This window comes from Triticum aestivum, chromosome 4A, assembly GCF_018294505.1.
Source record: "Triticum aestivum cultivar Chinese Spring chromosome 4A, IWGSC CS RefSeq v2.1, whole genome shotgun sequence".
Lineage (NCBI taxonomy): Eukaryota > Viridiplantae > Streptophyta > Magnoliopsida > Poales > Poaceae > Triticum > Triticum aestivum.
This window is the reverse complement of record NC_057803.1, coordinates 737,562,058-737,583,896: the sequence shown is the minus strand read 5'-3', so window position 1 is coordinate 737,583,896 and position 21,839 is coordinate 737,562,058. Positions and strand designations below refer to the sequence as shown.

The following is a 21,839-nucleotide window of genomic DNA, read 5'->3' as shown; positions in this document are numbered from 1 at the left end:
AGGCAGTTCCTTTGGGCTCAAGATGAAAAAAAATCATTGGCGCCAAATGCAAAGTAGCTTGGGAAAAATTTTGCCGACCGGTGGACAAGGGTGGGCTTGGCATCCTGGACCTCTCTCATTTCAGCACAGCCCTGCGGATGAGATGGCTCTGGCTCTCCTGGAAGCAACCGCGGCGGCCATGGATGAACTTTCCTGTCTCGTGCGATCATGAGGACAGGACGCTTTTCGCAGCAGCCACCTCGGTTCAGTTGGGCAATGGAAAAGCTGCCAGGTTCTGGACAAGCTCCTGGCTCGGGTCTATGACATTATGCAAAGAATTTCCAAACCTCTTCCAACATGCACGAGGAAAGAACAGGACGGTAGAGGAAGCCCTAGCAAATGACAGATGGATTCATGATTTGCAGCACGGAAACACAGAAAATATTGTTGCCGAGTTCTTGCAACAGTGGTGCAAGATTCGGAGGGCTCACATTACTCTCTCCTCGAACGAGGACACAATCACCGGGTGGCCGGCGGTGGCAGCTCTTACACAGCCAGCGCCGCTTACAAGTTTCAAACCAACGGAGCCCCGATGTCAGGAATCAAAGTGGCAATATGGAAGGCCTGGGCCCCTGGAACTGTAAAAATCTTTGCCTGGCTGCTGCACCACGACAGGCTCTGGTGCAACGATCGCCTGGCTTGGATGGCCGAACGGATACTTCTGCGCCCTCTGCGTCAGAAACCTCGAGAGCTCCACGCACCTCTTCTGGGATTGCCCATTCTCCTACTCGATCTGGGAGAGGGCCTCCTCTTGGAGGGGCTGTGCAGCTTTGAAGACGAAGAGGGGGGCGAACCACAACTCCCTTAGTCACTGGAAAAGACTAACCGAGCTGACACCGACAAACTTCAGAAAGGGGCTGAAATCGATGATGCTGATGATCGCCTGGGGGATTTGGAAGGAGAGAAATGTGTGCATCTTCAAAAACAAGCTACCTCATACTAGCGAGGTACTGCACGCAATCAAGGCTACGCTCGAGCTATGGAGATTAGCAGGAGCGTGATGCCTGGAGCCCCCTTTTGGGATAATATTGCGAGAGATTAGCCCTCCTGGAAGTTTGTCCTCTTTTGTTTTTACTTTGCTCTCTCATGTAGCCATGATCACTTGATCTTCACTGTTTTCCCGCTGCTTTCTTCTAAATCAATGAAGCCGGTTGCCCCGGATCTTTCAAAAAAAAAAATTGGCTAAAGATTCAACACATTGCCGCGAAGGAAATTGGCGGTATTTGAAGTTTTGAACATGCTCACCCATTGACAACGACATCTTGAGAGGTATATACATCTACAAATCCCTTCGATACCTGCTTTTCCAAGTTAAAAAACACTATGATTGTTGCTTATGTTTTATAATGCAGTTTCTAACCTATGAACAAAAGTACCAGGCTTCATGCTATATATGGAGTTGTGGACGGAGCTGAAGAAGAAAAGCTGTCTATTGGATATGCTACAAATTGACCGGGTAGCGTTCTCTGGCTTTGTGTATGCCTTGCCATTAGGTGTCATATACTCATCCTATCATGCGTCTTGGAGACGATGCCACATGTCATGCTTGCCTGCCTGCAACTGACGAAGTCTGAATTTGTATGTTTCCTCTGGTTTGTATTTTTTTGAATGATTTAAGCCGTTACTAATGTCTTGTAATATCGTGAAATGATGTTTGTTTCCATTGGTTCGTAATAGTACTATGGGGCTATGAAGACTAACCTTTTCAGCTCCTTATATATCCTGTGCTTCCCAACATATTATTTTTCTTTCGATTTGGCTGAGATGGTTTTTCGTATCGAGAGGCGAGAGAGTGATTGTTCCAGATGTTGCCCACTTGTTACAAACTGCCGTGATCCAATGCAGATCATAAGCCAAAGTTACAGTCTGTGAATTGACAGCCCCATCCTATTCAAATGGGTTAACGATGCAGTTTCAGGAAACTGCATGTCCTTCAAACGCCGTGATCTCCACAACACGCTGGTCATCTCTGTCTATGTTAAGAACTCTGGTGTATTTGACTTTTTCACCTGCGTGCTGACCCAATCAGATAACTATGGCGTGCAGCGCTGGGTATCTCTGCCCTTGTTCAACTGTTTCCCCAGTCACCCATGTTGAATGGAAAATGGGGATGTTCTTACTCACCGCGTCTATTTATTTCTAACGTGTTTGACTAAACCCAGCCATGGTCGAGAATCATGAGATCAGAGCAGAGTACAGAGAGATAGAGCTTTACTAAGATCAACTCTGTATTCTACACTCTCTAACACTGGACTGCGGATAATTCATCTGTTGTGACATGTCAATTTTTTTCTCTACCAGGAAACTCCAGAAATTCCAAAAGGAGATTCTGCTACAAGGAGGTGCCTGGTCAGTCCCTGAAGCAGAGCAAGGAGCAATGAATCAAGCGACGATGGTTCAGGCAAGGGGAGCCAGCCCAAAGATTAGCGGCGGGTCCACCAGCCATCAAGTCAGCTACGCTCTAGACGTCTCGACCAAATAATCCTTCAAGTGGAGGCTCTGCTCTCATGTCTCCTACCCTCCTCCCTCTATATCTTCACCAAATTGTACCCCAAAACCAGAATACTGAGATAAAATCAATCCAAGAACATTAATTCTAGAATGAGGCAAAGGTTTTTGCTAACGGTTACAAAAAAAATGTTTACATACAGGTGGGTCAAGTATGCAGGCAACAATGGTAGTGGTGGAAGTAGCAGCAGCAGGTGGAGGCTAGTACCCGCTACAATCAGTGATATACATCATGGTTTTGGGTACCGCCCGAAAAATTCGGATACCGGGCGATATCCGCGTTTCTCGCCGCCCCACGAGAATTACCAATCCCGGGCAAAAAATTCCATCTTTTTGAATATTTTGAATTTCAATGGTCAAACATGGGTAAACTATGGTAGCATAGTGGTATGTGGCGTAGTGGTATGTAAGTGTTTTGCGCCTCGAGAGGTACCTGGTTCGAGTCCTCTTCTCGCAGCTTTTATTTTTTATGTTTATTAGAACACGCAAGTAGAAAAAGTCTTCAAAAAAGAAGGAGCAATGATTCGAACTCACAACCTCACAACACCTCCGCGGGGGTAGTAGGCTTTCCACTGAGCTACTACCTCTTTTCTGTACGTTACCAGTTCAAGCATTTTCTATATCTAGTTTAGAAGAATTTGAATTCAAAATTCAATTATAAATTTCGTCCGAAATATGTTCGGAATTTCTCGGTAACCGTGGTAACCGTGAATATCGCCCCCCCACGAGAAAATTTGTCCATTCGGAATCCAAAACCTTGATATACATGCATGATGTACAAATATATATTGGCGTACACGAGCATGAATTGCTCAACTGAATGACACCTAGCTAAAAGAAAACCATTGGACGTACAATGAACAGGAGTACTAAATGAAAGCATGCTAAATGCATTCAGGAAGACTCATGAAGCCATGCTAAATGCACAGTAGAAAACTGAATGAATCTAACCCATCGGCTAATGATTTCTTGCCACTGTTAACCATTAGTACTACTTAATTACATGCAGCGTTTGGCAGAATAATAAACTTGGATTGAAATCATGGGAATAATCCGATCTGCTTCTGCCACACTGCTACCGCACCCATGAAATGGAGCCAGGGAATTTTCCTCCTCTCTAAGTAATGAACGATTCGTTGCCCATTGTCTTCATACTGTCTGCAGGGGCCTTTGCTTCAGGCAGCTTTTTTGCGTCTTTACCGAACCATGAAGCACTGGCAACATTGAATTGTTTCGCTTTTCTAAATATATTTTTTACAACCTTGCAGGTTTCCATGGTAGTTTGTGCAGATATCAGCAAGATACTGACATTATGATATTCATTTTTGACAGAACTTTGGAGTCTGACAATTTACACAGCGATTTTTCTTCCTTGTCGGGTACAGTATCGATGCACACAGCCACAAGGCACATCGACACTGCATTACCACGGCATCAAATTATATGGCTGCTAAGAGCGCACAACTCTAAGCGTCTAAACCAACAAACAAACCTACTATATATTATGGTCACTACATATCTAAAACAACAAAAAGGACCAAACGCACATACACCCAGCAGGAAAAAAAGTCATCGAAGCTTCCAACGTTATTTTATTTTACTGACATTGATGCAATTTCTCTGTGATTAACAGATCCAAGGCTCTACTGAATTCATTAGGTAGAGCAAACATATATGAAAAGAACTTGCTCAAAGGCAGTGTTTTACCAAAATACTGAATGAATAAGGTCAACTAGACATGGCACCGGTAACCAGTCTGATTGAAACTTTTAGTAATACACTAACAGGTTGACAATATGCACTAGGATTTAGGATAATCATAATAACTGATTGCTATCGAAAAGAAGACCAATTGCAGTATAATTTAGCCCCATGCAACAAATACATGCCTGTCCAGAACAACAGCCAGTGCAAGGCAAATAAGAACCAAGAGTAACAATGTCCTTCGAAATGACATTATGCTTATAGGTTTACCGGGCATTTGCTCTGAACTGGAAATCAGGCAAGTAGGAGTGTAAGCACCAGCAAATTGAGTAGCATGATTCAAGCAGATTCCGAAGTAACGGACAAATACTTCAACCGATAGAAGAGCCAATTCTTGGAGAAGCACAGGGCATGGCTTGAAGGTAAACCTACTGCCCGCCTGCATCTGCTAATGACTCTGTGAACAGAGGAACATAGGCTAGATATCGTTGTGTACTGTTTTTCTCAAGCTTAAAGATACATCCAACTTGCTTATGTTGCATATCGTACGCTACCAAGGTACCATGTCCACGTGAAAGCAGGAAAATGGTGTCACAATCTGGATGAATCCCAACAATCATGTGCTTCTTCGCAGTCAAGCTCATAAGCTCATTGAATCTGGCAGTATGCTTTAGGACCAACTCTTTACTATCACAATCCTGGAGGCACCAGAGTTCTATCCTAGAGATTTGCTTGTTATCATCGAAGGAAGGTATAGCATAGTGTAAGCACACCTGAGATGATCCAATCATACCAAATCCTCGGCCGTACGGCACACTGATGGTCTTACACACTTTGCCCTCCATGTCTACCCCCAGCAACACATAATCGTCGATGATGTAATTATGGTTGCCCATCACGTAGAGCAAGCCGCCAACAAAGACGCATCTACCACCGAAAAATAACGTATATTTGTCGGCTGTCCCACAATTCCTATGGCTCCAGGCTCCTGTCCAGGAGGAGTAGATGTTCACTCGAGTGATGTAAATTTCCAGATAGGAATGCTCGAAATGAAGAACATGGAAATGGGACGAGACCGCCGGGTCGAAAGCCAGACCGGTGGTACGGGTACGTCTGTTTGCCAGCTCCAGCGGTTGAGGGGGCAGCTCAAACCACCTCCTGGTGGTGGGATTGCACACGACCAAATGGGAATCATCCTTGCTGTTGTAGCGGCGGTAGAGAAGGAGGCCATTGCAGGCATCCACCTGGGTGATGCCATTGTACTTGTTTGGCTGCAGGTAAGGGAGGGGAGGGTCAAACGGGATTGCTGCATCGGAGACGCTGGCAAAGTGGTGGTGTCGCCTGTTGTTGCTGATGGTCGTGTAGAGGAAGCCAGCGAGGGCCTGGGGCAACTTCTTGCGGTTGGCGGGGTCGGCGATGAGGTCACGCCAGAGTACAGAGACACACTTGAAGCGATGAACGGATCTCGCAGGGAGACGGCAAAGGATCTCCAGGATGAGGTCATCGGTGAGCAGGCAGGCCGCCGTCTCCCCCGGATGGCTGCCCAGCCTCCGCTTGGTGTTCCTCCAGAACATCTCCCCCTGCTCCGCCTCCTCCATGGGGCGTACGCGGAAGGGCCTAGCCAGGGATAGATCTGCAAATGGATAGAGGAAATCATTGATCTGGCTAATGAAAAACAAACTGGGTGGTGGCCACCTCGCCGTGGTGAGTTGGGAAAGATAGTACGTTGGCTTAGAGCGGCGATGGGTGACGGGGCGGCCACCGGTGGAGCTTCGCCTCTCGAAGGTCAGTGGTCAACACAGCAGTGACGGAGCTACAAATAAATTGTTGGGCGATCCAAGCTAAGAAGAATACGGAAATCTGAAATTCTGAATTGTTGTCATTATAATAAGTAAACAAAAAAAGCTATACCAAAATACAGTTTCCCATTAAACTATTTTAGTTAGCAATTTCAAAAGCTTGGAAATATCAGACCAGAGACTGAAGTGAGCGCATTGTTTCCGCTTCAAAATTGGAATTTTATGTCAAAATGTAAAGAAACATGCCTTTACGTAAACTGTAAACAATAATGGTTCTGCATAAAAGGTACAACAGCAAGATCTTAAGTTGTGTACTTATGCTGCCACAAGACACATACGAATAGACAGTAACCTAACTGAAAGAAATTGGGAATGTTATCAAAAAAATTACCTGTACCTGTGATTCAGGAAAGGTTGGAGAGGATCGGATTCAGAGGAGCTGCAGCGCCAGCTTGCCGCTGCTAACTACTTGTGGTTGCGTGGCCGCGTGGCGTGGGGTCGTGGGTCGGCCGACTCGCCGTCTTCGTGGTGCTGTGTGCCGGTGAGCAGCGGCCGATGTGTGCCGCTTGCAGGTGGCGGCGCCGCGAGGGGCGGCTGTTGTGCCCCCTGTGTGACGAGACCGTTCCGTCGGGGCTACTTCTTTTCCTGTGCCGGGCTACTGCGTGTTGGGTTGATCTGTGATGGTCAGATGATGTGGGCCGGGCCGTTGGCTGGGCTACAGCCAGGTCAGCCTCGGGACAGAGTGTCAATTTAGCAAAATCTAGCATCTATTTCTCAAAAACAAAATTTGAAAATCTAGCATCTTCTTTGGGAAACGGTGTCCTAACAATATGAGGGAGGTGATCAAGCAAGTTCTGGATGTGCCAAATGAGTCTTTGGCTGAATGGTACCTTGGGTTACCTTCAGATGTTGGCAAGTCCAGATATGGGGCATTCAAATATATAAAAGACAGAATTTGGTCAAAAGTTCAAGGATGGATGGAGAATTTGGTCACAATTACTATGCCAAAGTATATTGGGGGGGGGGGGGGGGGGGGGGGGCTTGGCTTTTGAGACGCACAAATGTTTAATCTGGCGATGCTTGCGAAGCAGTCATGGCGGCTATTGCAGGAGTCAGATTCGTTGAGTGCCAAGTTGCTAAAGGTTGTGTACTGCCCGGGCTGCGAGTTCCTAGAGGCCGAGCTGGGTTCCCATCCTTCCCAGGTATGGAGGGCCTTATGCACATGTACACAGGTTCTGAAGCAAGGCATAGTTAGGAGGATTGGCAATGGTCAAGATACAAGCATCTGGAACCAAAACTAGATACCACGTGATCATATGTTGAGTGCCCTTCATCCGATATCACAAAACCCACCAGCGTGAGTGAGTGGTCTAATTATCTGTGCTGAAGAGATCATGGAACCATGACACATTGCGAGATCATTTGTTGGAACCGGACATTGAGGCTATTCTAAACATCCCATTGGGATCAGTTAATGCTGAGGATATATGGGCGTGGCATTATGAAGCCTCTAGCCAGTTCGGCATCCGATCTGCATATAGAATGCTGATGGAAAGTGAGAAGAGAAGGGAAGATTGGTTGTCAGGAAGAGCTCAGAACTCAAGGGGTGGATGATAATAAACATTGTTGGAAGAGCTTGTGAAAGATTAATCCGCCAGGGAAGATAAATAATTTAGCTTGGCGCCATGCTCGAAACACAATTCCAACAGATGCATAAAGACATCACCGCCATGTGAAAGAGAGTAGTGTTTTCCCTGTTTGTAACGGAGCTGAAGATAGCTGGAAACATGCTCTAATGGAATGCAAGGTGGCAAAGTGTGTCTGGTCCCTAATTGATGAAGATCTGCCGACCCGTCAGCACAGCCTGCATGAACATAGAGATGAGCCCGCTGATGTCTGCACCGACCAGCCATGCCACCGTTGCCACCTAACCCAACCCTACCGACAGTGCCATGCCGGTCGCCTAGCCCACCTGCATACAACATAAGGGCGAGACACCGAGGGATTGCGTGGTTGCCTATGAAACCAGTTTGGTTTCAACATGGCACCCGCCCAGTTCGGGTGTGGGTTATGGTTGCCCAAACCCGTACCCATCTCAATATTTTTCGTCCAAACACGTACATGTACCCGCATCTCGGGTTTTAAATTGTTCCCATACCCGTATCAGGCCAGGTGCGGATAATAGTTGCGGGTACAAATACCCATCTCGGCGATCTTACCCAATTTACACTTCACCATGTATTTTTTTAATCGCATATATATATATATATATATATATATATATATATATATATATATATATATATATATATATATATATATATATATATATATACAACATTTCAGCATATATACTTTAACATTTCAGCACATATATACCACATTTTAGTACATTTATATCATCATTCGTTGTGCGATGGAATAAAAAAGGTATTAATTAATTTTCAGAAGTGGGTAGCAATAAGCATGAATTAGATGGCATATACAATGTTCAATTACATTCATGGATGAGTAGCCTCTAAGTGAACTTCATAGATAAACATTCACATATGTTCTTTTTTTCAATTATAGGAAAAACAAGAGGGATAAAAATTTCTCTTTTTTCTTTTATTCAAGATACTTTTGCATACTTCGAAATGGTCAAATGAAGAAGACTATATAATAAGATTAATAAAATCAGAGACAAAATCATAAGTTCACGAAACAAGATCAACACATTTATACAAGATCATGCACATAGGTAAGGGGAGGGTACTTTGGGTTGAGGCTAGGGGCTGTGTTAGCCTAAGATAAAGCAGCTAAGTATTCTTTTTCCTTTAGTGAATGACGCCTGAGACTTACCTGTTAGAATGAATTAGTATATGGGTATGCGGGTACACGGGTATGGATATTGCCTTCACTACCCTTACCCGGCTTACCTGATGGGTACAATTTTTTTTTATTTATAAACCCATGAATATTTATTTATCCCAAACCCTTACCCTAATAGGGTTTTTTCTCGCTGGGTTTGAGGGTTGTGGGTATCCATTGCCAGGTTGAGTTTGGTTGTGGTTTGCAGGGTTGAGGGATATGGCAAGAGTTTCCATATTAAAGTCAAGAAACATTTGTGCAAATTTCTTGCTACGAAGAAAGCCAACCGAGCTGTGTAGAGGTGTAGAACATAGCCCTAGTATAATGCATGTTGATAAGATATCACCAGTTTAACTTGTTCTAAAACAAACCGGTGGTGTGATAGTTCAAGCATCTCTCTCGATTGGTTCTTGTTGTATTTTTTAATATCAAGAAATAATCGGCACCTAATTAAATTTTACATGCCAAGTTGCTTCCTTAATTTGACCGGCATCATTTCATGGATTGGTTAATTATTGATTATGGTAGTTGTGCTTCCGTACACCCACCCGCCCACACCCCCTAGAAAAGTTTAGGTTTTTTCAGGAAGATCTACGGCGTGGATTAGAATTTACGCCCCGCTTAAAAACCGCAGTTTAGTGAATTTTTTCAATAAAGGGCGCTTTTATTATCTTGAAATGTAGCACCCGGCCTCTGCATAATTAGGATGCACATAGCCCAACACGGAAAGTCTGACAAAATGAATGGAAAAAAACGACAAATCGGCGACAGTAGAGTCCTATAGACCGACACTATGCCTATCAGTGGTGGATCCAGGATTTGAAGCTACCCCGGGCGGACTTATAAATGAAACGAAAAATCAAACCACAATGCAATCAAAGAAGAATATAAAGAAAATTAGTTGGTCAAGTAGTATGATTTAAGCAGGACGATCGACAAAATTAATTTTTCAAATTAGTTTCATTCTAAGAACGAAGAGAAAAATATATGACTCACCAAAAAAATAATATAAATTCTAACTCTGACTTCCACTTTACCAACAAAATCTCTAATATTCAAGTCCAATTGGTAACTAAAACATGTAAAAAAATATTAATATTAAGATAAATATTTTAGTACTCTTGAATTTATTTTTGAAGGCCCGGGGTAGGTTCAATGTATGCTTGATTAAATATTCTAGGAACATTAGCTCGCAAATTGTTCATATCAGTTTCTTATACCTTAATAATTCAGGAATATTAGCTTGTAATTATCTGACACTTGGAAGGATATCTGTAATTCCGACCTTAGATTTTTTTGAGGTGATTTTCCCTTAGGTGGGGGAGCATGGGAGCATGGGAGAGGGCTCCCGATCAATAGCGTGATTGGGAACGAAGGCTACATACAGAAAATAAATGTGCTCTTCTTGTTTTCTATTGGGCCTTACTCATTGGCCCATCCCCTTAGGACCTTAGCGAACCGTTTTCTTTCCCCAATTCCTTTTCTCATCTTCCTCTCGACCTCGCCATCAACGGAACACAGGCAGAGCTTCTCTGGCCTCCCATGGTGGTCACTGGCCTGGCCAAAGCAGTAGGGGAAACTAGGTGTGAAAAAAATTATCTGGGGCGGCCGCCCCTACACGATCCCACGCTGGCGCCGCCCCTGATGCCTATGTCGCAAGGGATGGTGGACCGATCCGGAGATTATGCTGCCACCCATGTTGGGTAAAAACCTGCTCCAATCGTGTACACATCGTCTTGAACAGCGGTTGATACTCCACTCGTTGTAGCGTAGACCACGTACGAAGCGAGTGCGTACAACGAAAAATAACCTGCAAAGGAGAAGCATTTTTATCATTGAAAACCAAATCATTTCTACATAGCCAAAGCGACCATAGTAAGGCGTATGCTCCCACCCATATTAGCGTTTTGAATCTATTTGGAATACCGTCCAACCAATGACCAAAAATATTGGCGACACTTGTGGGCGGATACAAATTTGCGCTATTTGGATGATTGACCATGTAGCTTGCATTGAAAAAAGAGGTGTTTGATTGTCTCTTCATGAGTACAAAAACAACACGTCTTACTCCCTGGTCAGTTGCGTCGTGCGAGGTTGTCTTTGGTTAGAACAACTTCCCTACGAAGATACCACATGAAGATTTTAACTTTTAGTGGAATCTTCGACTTCCAGATTTTCTTACTGTTACTCACCGGTACCTCAGAATGCATGACTGCACGGTACATAGAGTCTACTGTGAATGACCCTGATGTAGTAAGGTTCCACCGAAACACATCCCGACCTTGTCTAATATTAATCGAATCCAGACGGGATAAAAGATTGTGCCATGACATAAGTCGGGGGCCAATCAAATCCCGCCTAAACGAAATATTGGGTGGGGATGAACTGAGCACTTGCGCAATAGTATTATTCTTTTCGCGAGCAATGTTGCACAGGGCTGGATATTGTTCTCGAAGACTGGCATTGCCTAGCCAGATGTCTTCCCAGAAACAAACCTCTGACCCGTCCCTTATCGTGAAAGACCCAAAGCGAAAGAAATGTTTCTTTGCTGCAATTAGGCCAGCCCAAAAGTGCGAGTCGCCAGGTGTCCAATATGCCTGAGACACTGCCTTTTGGTTTAGATACTTGTTGCGCAGCATGGTTTGGCAGTTTAGTGAATTTACATCTTGAAACCAATAAATGCCGCATACCCATTGGGCAATTAGAACTTCGAGTCGAGGAAAGAGCATGTAGACTGCCAGGCTAGCGATTCCGCCGCATCTCCTTATGCTTGAACTTCCTTCACCCTATATGAGTGATACGTACACCATGCAAAGTTACATCCCTTCCGAAACTCATTTGCGCGCTATTTCTTACCGAAGAGTGTTTTGCCCTTTTTATTTTCTGAAAAATCAACTAATGCCTCGAAAATAGCAGACCAACTCGAAAAGTGGCCAAACATGAGCATGTGTTGGACGGTGTGTATAAATCCTCGAAAAAGTTTGAAGTTCAAAACATTTAAAAATATGGAGTTGTATGTGGTAGGCTGCGGTGTTCTTTCGAAACCCGGATATTTGGGTGGAGAGTGTCCGGTTCGTACACAAGATGCATCAAGTTTTAGCCGTAACACTCTCGAATTTTTACCACACCCTGTACGGATGATATGAAGAAAGAGAAAGCATGCAAAGGTTCATGCATTCTGGAACTCGTTGGTGCGCTATTTCATACCGAAGAGCATTTTCCCCTTTTCAGTGGCTGGAAAATCAGCTAATGCCTCGAAAATAGCAAATCAACTTGAAAAGTGCCTACATTTGAGCATATGGCTTTGGACGACGTGTATTAATCCTAGAAAAGGTTTGAAGCTCAAAAGATTTAAAAATATGTACTTGACACTTGTGGGTGGCGGGTGTTCTAGAGTGCCCGCCACAGCTAACTTAGGGGTGACGGCCTTTCCCAGCGCCTGCCACGCGGAAACCCGAATCCCAAACGTAGGACTTTGGGTGGTCTACTCGAATTTGTATCCACCCTCTCCTTACTCTCGCGCCCCGATCCCCATACATACGCGCCTCGCGTGCCATCGCCGCTGTGCGTCCCGGCCTCCACCGCCTTCGTGCCATATGGGGCATCCCATGTGTAATCACCACATGAGGCCCCACCTGGGGCCACCCTATGTGCAGTCTTCCACATGGGGCTTGCCGGGGCTGCCCGAGGGAGACGGAGTTGAACCCTGAACCCAACAGTATGCATTTATAGAACTAATAAGAAGGTGAGAATAGTAGGAAAAAGACTTGGTTTGTGGGGTCGGTTTCAGCATCCAGAGTAATTCTAGGAGTTCTCTTCTTCACTTCGTGGCCCATCTAGCTACTTTTGGTGAACATTGTTCTCCAGTTCACCAAGGATCTCTTCAATTTCATCTAAAGAAAAAAAAAAGATCACTTCAATTTCATCAAAAGCAGATTTGAGACCCTCACCATCTCCTCAAAGGATATCATACGAATCTGTGGTTAATGGCCTCTGATGTTTCTAAAGTAAGCGTCAGTCGTGGGAAAATATCCATCAATAGAGATCCAGCCTGCTATCCATCCATATCCATCAATCTGATGCATTTGAGAGGAAGCTAGGATGGAGGACATGTGCACGGAATGGCTATGTACGCGTTCTGAGGACCGGGTCAATGATGTTCAGAGCTAAGGGAGAGCTTTGACCAATACTTATTCATCATCAGAGTTACAACAATCAGATAAAACCTTCACCCGCAAAAGAAAATAGATAAAACCATAATCGATATCCCATGGAATGAAGCCGGTCAAATTAAGGAAGCAACTTGGCATGTAAAATATCACATGAATAGGAAAAGTCAGAGCTCTCTATGGATGCATACGTTATGTCAAACATTTAATTAGGTGCCAGCTCTTTTTTTGATATTAAAAAACACAACAACAACGAACCGAGAAAGATGCTCTTGAACTATCACACCACCGGTTTTGTTTTAGAACAAGCTGAACTGGCGATCAGTGATCAACATGCATTAATGTTGTGTTTGTGTCCAATAATTTGTACTAGTTGGGTTATGCTTGAACTTGGTGTTGTAGTGTGGGTAGGATACGTGTAGTGTCGGAGTCGGACACGTTGTACCCTTGGCCTCTTATATATGAGGAGGCACCCCACGTTGTAACCCATGACGACTAGATAGCAATAGGCTCGCAAGGGGGTGCCGGCGGCTTGTGCCGGCGCCCGGGTGGCCGGTGTTGCGGTATCTCGGGGAGGAGCGCCCGTAGTAATTGCCCCGGGGAGTAGGCGAGTTCGCCGAACCTCGTTAACAAATCTCGGTGTCGTTATTGTGCTGTGATTGCTTGTTTCTCAAATGGATCGACGGCGTACCTCAGATTAATTCTAACAAGTGGTATCATGAGCAAGGTTCGACGAGGCTACGGATCATGATCTGGAAGATCGAAGCAATTGGAATCGGCGTAATACGTTTACTGCGCAGCAGGAGTATCCGACTAAGCGGCGCGCGGGGCAGGCATCCAGGGCGGCGGCGTGGCGTGGCGCTAGGCGCGGAAGCAGCCAGGGAGTCACACGGCTGGCCAAGCCTTGTTGAGCCCTATCGAGCGGTAGGCCGGCAGCTGAATCTGTTCGGTTGCTCTGGTATACGCGGACACGTCGGACTCCGGTGGAAAGCAGGAACAAAACGCGTACAGCTACATGAGATTTGTTTTGGAAACAAAAAAGGGACCGAGTCCCTGAAGAGTTCTCGTGTCCGGGACGGACTGCTGGAACCGTGCGCTTGTGCACTTTAAAAGGCAGCTGCAGGGACGCAACGAGAGACAGGATCCATCAGATTGAAATCGGGCAAGAGAAATTCCATCAGGGGCTACGCATCCATCGAGAGTATAGGCATTGGCAGGAAAGGAAATAGCACTAGCATCGGAGGTCGAGCCAGGAGATAACACGTGAAGACCGGAAGGAATTTTTTGGTTGGTTTTGCTATTAGTACGCGGGGATCTCGTTCGTGTACTTGGGGCATCGCGTGCAAAGCTCGGATAATTTTTCACAGGGTCAGCTGTACAAAAAACCATGGCGCCATCGGGTACCAGGTTTGAGGTGGAGAAGTTCAACGGAACTGGAAGCTTTGGGTTATGGCAGACAAGGGTGAAAGATTTGTTGGCACAACAGGGATGCTTGAAGGCGTTGTTGTAGGAAGCCAAGCCAGCTAAGGTGGAGGCTGATGACTGGCAGGAGTTACAGTTGAAAGCAGCCGGGACTATACGGTTGTGTCTGTCGGACCAGGTTATTTATCATGTGATGGATGAGAATTCGCCGAGGAAGATTTGGGAGAAGCTGGAAAGTCAGTTTATGTCCAAGACTGCGACGACCAAGGTCTATCTGAAGCAAAACTTGTATGGAATGAGGATGCAGGAGGGGTCAGATCTTGTGGAGTATATGAACGCCTTTAATCAAGTCGTGACGGATCTAGCACGCTTGGGTGCGACGGTTGACGAAGAGGATAGGGCAATTATGCTTCTTTGTTCATTGCCATCATCCTATGACCATTTGGTCACTACTTTGACACATGGCAAGGAGGCCGTCAAGAATGAGGATATTACTGCAGCATTGCTATCTTATGATATGAGAAAGAAGAACGCGGTGGAAGCCTCTCATGGTGAAGGTTTGCTAGTCAAGGGTGAGCAGTGGCGGAAGGGATATGAGGCTGGGAAGAACAAGAAAAAGGAAAAGAATATACAGTGTCGCAAGTGTAAGCAGTGGGGACATATGAGAAAGGACTGTCCTAAACTCAATGGTGGGGCCAGTGCTAATAAGGCAACTCATGGTGATGACTCAGACAACAGTAGTGATGTCCTCGTAGTATCAGACAGGCGGTCAACCAAAAGTGAAGCATGGATGTTGGATTCAGCTTGCTCTTTTCATGCGACACCCAACAGGGAGTGGTTCTCTTCGTACAAGTCTGATGAGTTTGGTTTAGCCTATGTGGGCGATGACACAGGTTGTCGTGTTGCTGGAGTAGGTGACATCAAAATCAAGATGTTTAACGGAGTTGAGTGGATGCTTCAGGGAGTCAGGCATGTGCCGGGGCTAAGGAGGAATCTAATTTCACTTGGTGTTCTTCATGATGGTGGTATGGTATTCCGTTGTGATCGGGATAAGAAGACCATGAGAATCATGGAATATGAGGTGACCGTGATGATTGGAGTGAGGACGGCTTCGCATCTTTACAAGTTGCAAGGGAGCACTATTGCAGGTGGAGTCACGGAGACTGGAGTTGCGGGAGTAGTAGCGGGGCCTCACGGCGGCGGCGGGTCTGGGGCAGACTCGTCGAGTAGCTCTCAGTAAGCCACGAAGAAGACATCACAAGTCCGGAGTACATGGAAGTTTGACGCATGGACAAATTCAAGGTGGTGGAGAATATTCACCAAGGTGGAGTTTGTTGTGTTTGTGTCGAATATTTTGTACTAATTGGGTTACGCTTGAACTTGGTGTTGTAGTGTGGGTAGGATACGTGTAGTGTCGGAGTCGGACACGTTGTACCCTTGGCCTCTTATATATGAGGAGGCACCCCACGATGTAACCCATGACGACTAGATAGCAATAGGCTCGCAAGGGGGTGCCGGCGGCTTGTGCCGGCGCCCGGGTGGCCGGTGTTGCGTTATCTCGGGGAGGAGCGCCGGTAGTCATTGCCTCGGGGAGTAGGCGAGTTTGCCGAACCTCGTTAACAAATCTCGGTGTCGTCATTGTGCTGTGATTGCTTGTTTCTCGGATGGATCGATGGTGTACCTCGGATTAATTCTAACAATTAATACAAGGGCTATGTTGTACTCATCTACGAGGCTCAGTTGGCTTTCGTCATAGCAGGAAATTTCCACAAATGTTTCTACACGTTAAAGTAGAAACTTTTGTCGTACCCCTCAACCTTGCAAACCACAGCCAAGCGTTTTCAAAGGCAACCACACAATCCTTTCGAGTCTCGCCCGTGTTTGCAGGTGGGATAAGCGACTGCCATGGCGTTGTGGACTGGGCTAGGTCAGGCGGCGACGGTGGCACAGCTGGTTGGCGCAGACATTGGCGGGCTCATCTCTATGTTCATGCAGGCTGCACTGACGGCTCGGCAGAACAAGAAGGAGTGCGAGCAGCTCGCCCGTCGTGTCTTGTTGATCGCCCAGCTGCTGCCCCAAGTGCAGGACCGGGACGCCCACGGCAGCTGGCGGGTCTGGAAGACACGCTTCGGGACGCCAACGAGCTCATCGTTTCCTGCCAGGGGAGGAGCACGGCGTACCAAGTATTCATGGCTGGGGAGGATTGGCTCAAGCTTATTTAGATCGATAGACGGTTCGCTCGGGTCTCCTCCCGCTCGGGCGACTCGGGCTCCCCAACCTTAGCCGCCGCCGGGGCCTAGCCCATCCTCCTCCCCTCCTTCCGCCGCCGCCGGCTTGCGCCCGGAGGCTGGCGGCGGTGGCGGAGGCTCTTCCTCCCTCCCGCGTCTCAGGGGTGGCAGGACCCCAACATGCGTGGAGGTGCGGCCTATATAGAAGCGACGGCGTTGGCTTCGACGGCGGCGGCGGTCGGCCCTGCCTCGGGCCACGGGCGGCTGCAGCGGCGGCTGGCCTGGATCGGGCAGCGGCGCGATGCGGTCTTCTGCGGCATGTCATCTGGCTTTAGATCGGCGGTGGCGTCGAGGACCTGGTGGACTGCTTGGCAGCACGCCAGCACCTATGGCAGATCTGCTCTGGCAGGTGTAGCCAGTGGTGGTGGTCATCTTCTTCGTCGGCGGTGGCCGGCCAGAAGCTTGGTGATCGGATCTCGAGATCCATCATCTAGTCTCGGCTGCGAGTTGGGGAGACATGGTTGCCGGTGAAAACCGAGCCGTTGGCAGGCGATGGCGGCATTCTACGCCGTTACCTTGATGAAGGCATCATCGTGTAACTACTGTCGACCCACTCGTGCTGCTCCGGGGGAAACCCTAGGATCTGGTGTTCCAGATCGGACGATGGCGGCACTGCGGTGTCGTTTGTCTCTTGGGAGCATCGTTTGTGGAGCAGCGCTGAAAGTCAGAGGTAGGAGGTTGAGCGGCTTCGTCTTGCACGGAGCTTCGGTGGATATATTAAGTCATGCCTGACAGGTGCTACGCTTGGTCATGCCTGGTCGGCAGGTGCTACGCACGACAGATCCTCCAAGGACTTCAAGCTGTGTCGGCTGGTGATACTTGGTAGCATGGCGCTGAGGTGTATCAGTGTCGACCGCGACGTGTTCAGCTGTTTGCGCGCAGGGAGGAGGTGCCATTGGGCGCCGTGGTGGCGTCGATGATAGCTGGACCGAGCAAGGTTGATGCATCAGTACAGTTCTGAAGATGGAGCGGTGGTAGTTGGCGGCGACGGCCTCTGAGAGCACGCCGGACCAGTGTGTGTGCCCCCGACCTGGCAAGTGGCTAGTTTGGGGTCTCAGGTCTTAGATGTTAGTCTTGGCTGCGATGTCTGTTTGGTATTAGGTCCAGGCTATCTGCGCCCCTTCATCAACTGGATAGGTGTAGCGACAGTTTGTTGCTTAGACGGCTGCCTCAGTCTTACTGTTGTATTGATTTTGTAAGGTCTTGTGAGAATAATTAATAAAGTGGCCGTATGCATCATCCAGATGCAGAGGCCGGGGGTCATCCTTCTTTTCTAAAAAAAACTACTCATGGCTGGGAGGCAGGCCGAAAGGTTCAAGGAGGTGCAGAGCAACGTCGACTTCTACCTCATGCTCTTCCCCGTGATCAGCCACATCGACGTAACATGCCGCCTCCACCAAACCTACGAGGTCCTTGTACCAGACGACTCCACAAAAGGTGAACCGTCTCCACTTCCACACTCGTCCCAGCTGCAGGTATGAATAAAAATCGTGAGATGCTACAGAAACTGATAGTACGCACGTTCCATGGTGACAGTGCTACTTTGTGGTCTATTTTTTAGGAGTCTACAGAGGTTGCTCGGGAGGTACCCCGCATGGAACCCAGGAATTCATGTTCCCGGAGGTGGAGGCTGCCACCGATAACTTCGCCCTTGACACCGTGATCTCACGACGAGGCGCTGCAGTTGTGTACTGGGGTAGGCAGGGCCGTCTCCAGGAATTTGGGGGCCGGTGCAAAATAAAAATGGTTTGTCCTATGGCTATGGCTGACTAATTCTCATGTCATCCAAGATGATCTCACTCTATTATTCGCGCTTGGTTGCAGTGTTGAGCAACCAATCACGTGAATCAAATCGCACAGGAGTACTTAAGGTGCACATTTGTGTGATATGAAGGAATACAAAATAGGGCCCCAAATTTATAAAAATCATACTTCCTTTATTTTGCTTTATTAGGTGCATTAACTTTTGATGGAGTTTCAAAATAGTAAGTGTATATTTTTGTTGGGTAAAATAGTAAGTGTATTTGGTTTATTCTTTGATTCTCTAATTTGCTAGTGGGTTGTTTCCATTTGATGAGGTCTACAGTAAAAAAAAAGTCCCCCCGGATGGGGGAGATCTCCTTTTCCTCCCTGATGATTTCCTTTCCTCCCTAATCTTCATGCATGCAATTATACATGCCAACCAACAGATCCGGAAAAACTGTTGGCTTGAGATGAAAAAGGAATCCCGTGCATGCACGGGAGATAATCAAGCATACTGCAGGATCGTGCGCAGAGAAGGAAATAAATTGCGGGCCACGCATGCGGGACATGCCATATAATTAGCGTTTTTTTGAGAATTAATTAGCATTAGATTACTGCAATCTGGGGCCCCTAGATTTTTGGGGCCCTGTGCGGTCGCCCACCTTGGCCACCCTTGTCGACGGCCCTGGGGGTAGGCTTCACGATGGTCGAGAGGTGGCTGTTAAGTGCTTCAAGAATTTTGAGATGGACTTCTTAGGCCTTGTACAATGGGAGATGCTTAGGGGAGGTGCTTAGAGAAATAAACCAAGCTTTCCTTAAGCACCGGTGCTTATTTGTATAGGGTAGACGCTTAACTAAACGTCTCTCCTGTAGAAATAGGCACCGGTGCTTCAGAAAAACTCGTTTTATTTTTCTAAGCACCTCCCTAAGCATCTCTCATTGTACAAGGCCTTAGAGGGCTTCCATAGAGAGCTCGCATCCTATCACGGCTCCAACACAAACACGTCATCCCCTTGGTCGAATTGTGTGTGAGCAACGGCAAGCACCTACTAGCAACCTCACCGAAGAGAAAAAAGGGACTGCTAACCAGGTGAGAAAAAGTGCGGGGAGAGCCGGAAATAGAGGAGAGGATGATCGTCTATGAGTACATGGAGAACGGCGCACTCTTCGACCACTTGCATTCCGACAAGTATTCTGATCAGTCACTACCGGAAAACTGACCAACCCCGACGGCCAAATCAATGCCGACGGCTGCTGTCGGCCTAGTTGGAGTTGTGCCGACAGCCTCGTCCTGGCCGTCGGGCTACCTTGATATAAGCCGACGGCAGCCGTCGGCACAGATCGGCCATCGACCTATCTCTATGAACACGCCGACAGCAGCCGTCGGCATACAAAGTGGGCCCGGCGACCCCGCCCGTGACCAGGGCTAACACCGTCAAACCTATGCCGATGGTCGGGATGGGCGGCCGTCGGCATATCTCCGCATGCCACGTCACCAATCCGCGGCGTAGATATGCCGCCGGCCGCCGTTGGCATAGGCGCCACGTCACCGATCCGCGGCACTGCGCCCACCAAAACCCTTCCGTCTCTATGCCGACGACATAGTTATTTTTTTTACATGCATTTTTTACACATGTTTTTATGCTTTTTTTACATATGTTTTTATGCTTTTTATGTATTATATGAATATATATGTAGTTTGTAATTTTTTCCCATATATATATATATATATATATATAGTTTGTATTTTTTTTTCGAGCACATTAATAATGTGCCATCATGTTCTTTTGAATATAGGTCCTTATATTTTATTAAAATAAAAAACAGCTATGCCGACAGAAGTTTAGTGGCGGTTGCAAACGTCCAGCACCCGTCTCCGGAGTGTGACCCCCTCACGTCCGCGGTGTGCCCCCCTCATGGATGGCGCCGCCGCTGGCATCTGGAGGGCGGAAATAGCCGCATCGGGTCTATACGAAGGGGACGTTGCTCCCAAGTGTTTCTATGGGATGACCTACCACAACCGGGTGGTGTGGTGGCATGTCTGAGGAGGCGGCACCACATCTTTTGAATATAGTATTGGCGGAGGTGGTCTTGGCGGAGGTGGTTTTGGCGGAGGTGGTCTTGGCGGTGGTGGTTTTGGTGGAGGTGGTCTTGGCGGCGGCGGTCTTGCTTGATGTCGATGATGATACCCGTGCATGTGGCCATCGTGCCATACCTTTCATGTTCCATGTCTTGCACTATTTATGTTCATGAACTTTCACCGGTGATGATCTTTAGATGATGAACTTGAGTATGTTTAAATGATGATGATGAACTTGAGTATGTTTAGATGATGAACTATCATATTTCTGCATAATCCCATATTATCCTGCTTTGAAATGCCGTCAAATGAATTGAAAAAGGGAAAACAGGGAAAAAAACTATGCCTACGGCAAAGCCGTCGGCATAGATAAGCCTAGGGCTACCCAGGGCGTGGCCCTGCCGCCAGGAGTAACCAGGGGACGACACGTGGCCAGGCTATGCCTACGGCAAAGCCATCAGCATAGATTTCATATATGCCGACGGCTTTGCGTAGGCATAGACCTGCCACCAGGATGCACAACAGAACGACACGTGGCAGAGGTATGCCGACGGCTAAGCCGTCGGCATACCTCTGCCACGTGTCGTTCCTTGAGTCGTCAGCGCTTTTGACGGCGCCGTCCGTTGCTGTCAGACAGAGAACACTTCTGACGGCTAAACTATGCCGAAGGCTGACGCTCGGCCGTCGGCATAGGCACATATGCCGACGGTCTGACAAGACTACGCTGACGTGATCTGTGCCGACGATATGCCGACGAAAGCCGTAGGCATATATCTATGCCGACGGCCCGTGCCCGTCGGCATAGGCCGCGAGTCCGGTAGTGAGTACTCCTCATTCTCATCGGTGACGTTGTCCTGGAAGACCCACAACGATGTGCTCCTCGGCGTGTCGCACGCCATTGAGCACCAGCATTGTCATGCAAAACCGCGGATCATTCACTGGGACATTAAGTCACTTAACATCCCTTTTCGACGCCAATTGGGTGCCGCGTTTGTCAGACCTTAATTTGTCGGTTTCCTTGAAGATGGGGGTATGATGAATTTGACACAGATAGAATTATGGGCACACCTGGGTACCTGGACCCTATTTACACTCAGACACGTCTTCTGGTGCCGGAAAATGACGTGTACAGCCTAGGCGTGGTGATGCTCGTGGTTCTGACAACGAAAAAGGCATTTTGGAGAGAGGAGGGGTAAGGGTCAATAGATTTGGCAAGCTTGGCTCTCCCAGTCATTGA

At 47.3% G+C, this 21,839-nt stretch overlaps 1 pseudogene; it reads left to right on the top strand.

Annotated features, from left to right (window-relative positions):
- The first annotated feature begins 16,393 nt into the window (after window positions 1-16,393).
- LOC123083499 (serine/threonine-protein kinase-like protein CCR2) lies at window positions 16,394-21,839 on the top strand (annotated as a pseudogene).